This window comes from Triticum aestivum, chromosome 2B (assembly GCF_018294505.1).
Source record: "Triticum aestivum cultivar Chinese Spring chromosome 2B, IWGSC CS RefSeq v2.1, whole genome shotgun sequence".
NCBI classification, from domain to species: Eukaryota; Viridiplantae; Streptophyta; class Magnoliopsida; order Poales; family Poaceae; genus Triticum; species Triticum aestivum.
The window spans coordinates 787,305,799-787,310,369 of NC_057798.1; the positions used below are offsets into that span (position 1 = coordinate 787,305,799).

The 4,571-nt window shown below is 51.0% G+C and overlaps 1 pseudogene; it reads right to left on the reverse strand.

Moving 5' to 3' along the window:
- Positions 1-358: 358 nt before the first annotated feature.
- LOC123042757 (noroxomaritidine synthase 1-like) lies at positions 359-2,573 on the reverse strand (annotated as a pseudogene).
- Between the last annotated feature and the right edge of the window lie 1,998 nt (positions 2,574-4,571).

Sequence of the window (4,571 nt, forward strand, 5' to 3'; positions counted from 1 at the left end):
GGGAAACTTTCAATATGCTGAGTGTCTATTTTTACCGAGTATTTTACAACCACACTCCGTAAAGTTGTGTGTTTGCTGAGTGCCCAATAAAGTGCACTCAACAAACTCGTCGATTCCTATAGTGGTAAATAAAAAAGAAGGGAGCATTTTCCAGGGCCGTGTCTTCAAATGTAAGGACCGACAGGAATACTACGCAGTCTGATGATTATGTATTGATTAATAATTCTATATCACAATGGATTGTGTTCCTTTGTTAACTATTACAAGAGGCTTGCATCTTAAACAAATAATAAAAATAATAAGGCACGGTTATTTCCCTCTATATATGATAAGTTGAGTCATTCCGCCATTGTGTACGTACCAAGTTATTTATTTTATGCATAATCATAGGGAATCATCGGGTATTCAGGCGCCGTGGGTGGCATTGGCCCATGGCAAGATCCACCGTCAATTTCTTATTCTCCATCTAACGATTAGCCATTATGTGCTCATTAGCGCTTTGGTCGGCAGAACACTGAGACTGCTCAGCTAGCAGAGCAGACGGATAGGTGTCATAGTTTAATAAATCGAACTGGTGAGGTTGTCGGTTCAGATTTTTATTGGTCGGGCCATCAGTTCATCGGTTCATTTGCGACCAAAAATCAAAATACTAAATGTATTTTCTCAAAATTTTGACATCACATCAAATGAATACACATAATTTTGGATGCAAATCATTAATAATTACTAATTATTATTAGCCTAGTTGCTTATTGGGCCTTTAGCATGCCTTGCCTGAAGGTTAGCTGTTTCATTCCTCGTTGATGCACCTTTTAAAATACTTTCTGGTTTTTACTAAATGACCTGTACACCTTAAAAAACCAGGTAAGACGAAAAACCACGCAAGACGCTGGTCCATGGTTTTTTCGGTCGGACCGCCGGTCTGGTCTAGTTTTTAAAACTATGATACGTGCTGGTAGTCGTAGATAGGATGCATACCTCCTAAGTTTTGTCTTCTTCCTCCTCCTACAGTACAGCAAACCAATATCAGTTCATTTTTCATCTGCAGCACACAAGACATCTTCGGCTGGACTCTCTGCCCTTCAACCACTTCCACATCAAAGTTGCACACCATTGCCGCAACAATGGTATTCATCTCCATGAATGAGACGTCCTTGCCAAGGCACAGCCTCGGGCCCGAGCTGAATGCCAAATATTTATGAGACGGCGCGTACCGCAGCTTCTTGCCATCCTCTGAGAGCCATCTATCCGGGTTATACTCCCGGCAGTCTTTCCCCCACACGCCTTCCATTCTCCCCATGGAGTGGAAAGAAATTAATAAGGTGTCACCGGCGTGTACCACATGGCCACTCGGCATCACGTCGTCGGCGAACGCTGCCTTACGCTCGATGGGGACCGGGCGGTGCAACCTGAGAGACTCGTGTATGGCGGCTCTCATGTAGACGAGATATTTGGTCTCCTCCGGTTCAAAGATCACCATGGTGCTGCTGTTGTTAGCGGTTGTGGCTGCTTTTCGTGATGCAATAGGTGATAGTTCGTTGCGGATGGCCGACATGACATGAGGGTTTTGGGCGAGGTTGTAGAAGACCCATGTCAAAGCTGTGCCGATTGTGTCCCTCCCCGCGATCATGTAGTTGATGAGCGTCGCATGGAGCAAGCCGTCGTTCTGCTGGTAGTCTGGATCAACAATGTAGGAAGACAGAATGTCCACGGAAGAAGGATCTCCCTCGTTTGCAACATGTTCCTTCTTCTTCCTCCTCTCCATCATCTCCTCAACGAACCCACCTAGAACCGTGTGCGCTGTGGCGAGCTTCCTTTTCGGGCCGATGTTTAGCCACCTCATCACCTTCCAGCCAGAGGTCGGCATGATGTGCCGGAACAAGGCCACCTCCATATGACCGTGTCCATGGCGACCGCGGCGTCCATGGGCGGCATGTTCGAGGACAGGAGGCCCGGGTCCACGCCAAAGAGAGGCGTGGCAGTCATGTCGAACACGAGCCTTGTTGTCAAATCTTGCAGGTCAAACGTGGTCCCGGTGCTCGCCATGTGCATGAGCACCGGGAGGAGGCCGTTCTCCACCTTGTCGCGGCAGCAAGCGGTCATACAGGCAAGCAACCGTGGGTTGCTCAAGACTCTCCGGGCTCTTGCGCGTTGCCGAGGCCAGGGCTCGCCTTCGGTGGTGAAGAAGCTGCCACCCACGATGTCAAAGATGGCTGTGAACTCCGCGCCCTTGGGGAAGTTTGCATGGTTCGTCGTGAAGATGTGCCGGACGTTGGCCGGTTCGCATGTGATGAAGAACCGCAACCCGGTCCCAGGCGGGCCGTGCGCCCTGAAGTTGTGGCCTGATCCGGCGAGGACGACGGCGAGGTAGTCGTGCAGGTTGTGGAAGTTGGCGATAAGGTAAGGGAAGACCCCCACTATTGGCCAGTTTATGGGGAGCACTGATGGGTTCTTTGATCTGCTAGACCTGAGATACAACATGTAGAGGGGAACAATAATGATGGCGAATGTGGAGATGAGCAGCTCCTGCGAGAACAAGGTCGACATTTTTTCCAGTAGCTAGTGTGGGGAGATGCTAGTGCTTGGGTGTATGCTGCATGGACATGCCGATGGCTCCATTTATAGAGAGAAGTTCCCTCTGCCATCAGGCATATGGTTCGATGGACGCATTAATACAGTCAACGATGAGAGTTGCTTAACGATAAGTACTACATATCTCCAGAATGCCAAAAATCCATTTTTTTTTTGCTTAACCCCATGCTGCATTAATTATGATGTTGTATATAATCAGTGGTGTATGATCTATCGTGGAGAAGACACTGTCTACAACAAGGCCTTGGTTTAGAAGACACTATCTTTAATTAATTCTGTTTCACATATGTCACTATCCAGTCCATCACACGTACCCGGCCCCCGGTCATCTTCCACCACGATCTCAAGTCGGTGCATGCATATGCATATGGTCTACCATGTGCCCATACTAATTCGGGATGAAAACAACGTGTATGCATGCAGCTGGTAGATATCATGGCCAGATGTATTTCAGGCATTAATCACCTCTGGTCGGTGCATCCACCACCACAGAACATATCATGGCGAGATGTATTGATAGCTGATCGGTCACCACAGCGAAAAATAGTAGTAGGAAGACCCCTACTCGCCATTTTATATTATATCAAAGGGCGCTGATCTGCGCCGGTGCGCCGGCCCAACCGTTGGGCCGGTCCAGCACCAGCCGTCCGATGCGCCAGCCAGGGCTGTCAGATCTGCGTGAGATTCCTTCGAGAAAAATCTCCCCACCGCAGCCGCTCCCCGCCGCACCGCACCGCGGGACGCCCCCGCCGGTCGTTGACCTCGCAGCAGCCTGCACCTCGCCGCACCAGCCTCGCCACAGATGGCAGCTAGCCACTTCCGCCGTCGGCCGCACCTGGGCGACGAAGCCGTCGCAACTCCGCCGCCGCCGGCCATTGACACATGCAACACTCGCCGCGGTTGCAGCTAATTCGTGAATGGACGTAGCAAAAATTCAGACAGTTGTAGCAAAAACGCCGCCAGAACTCGCCGCCGCGCTTGAAGCACCATGGCCTCGTGAATGGATGTAGCAAAACACGTCTCCAGTAGTAGCAAAAAACAAGGTTGTTGCAACAAAAATGTCGTAAAAAATCACCACAGCTTCATGAATGGATGTAGCAAAAACACGGACGGTAGTAGCAAAACTTTGACACGGTTGTAGCAAAAATGGCCACCGTCGCCGTCGCCGGTCGCAAAAAATAGCCGCCGTTGCAAAACCAGAATACGGTTGTAGCAAAAAACCAGGCTACTTCCAGCAAAATTAAAATACGGTAGTAGCAAAACTTGGTCTGATCTAGCAAATCAAAAAAGATGATAGCAACAACTGTTTCCGGTTCTAGCAAAAAAAGACACTGGTTCCAGCAAATCATGATGCCGGTACAAGTAAGAATAAATGCCGGTTGTAGCTCATGATTTGCCGGTTGTAGCATGTTGGAGTCGCCGCCGATGTTGGTTGTAGCTCCTCGCATTGTCGCTTCCAGCTTCTCTGACGACAGCTTCCAGCAAAATTGCTTGTGGTTTGCAGCACCGGTGGCAGCCTGCGGTCATCCTTGGTCGCTGCCGTCGCGTGCCACCGGTTGCCACTCCCGCTCGTCGTCGTTGTAGCATGGTCGCCGCCGTTTGAAGCGCCCAATCCCACGCCGCAAGCTGGGTTGCCGCACAACCGCGCTGATGGATGGGCGGCCGATCGCCGGTGTAGTGCGGGGCGGGTGGATGGCGGCCGCTCGCCGGAGTAGCGCGGGGGTGAGTGGATGGCGGCTGCTCGCCGGAGCAGCAGGGGCATGTGGATGATGGCTGCTCGCGACATCGACGGCGGTCATCACCGGCAAGAGTTTATTTGGGGAGCAACGGGGAGAAGATGGGCGAGAGGATAAGGAAAGGAATAAATGGTGGAGTGAATCGTGCGGGATGATAGAGACAGGCTTAAGCGGTGGTGGGTGGGCCTATTGCTAGCGTGGACTTGACCGGCGGAGTTTCAGCCGGTCGACCGGCGTGAAACG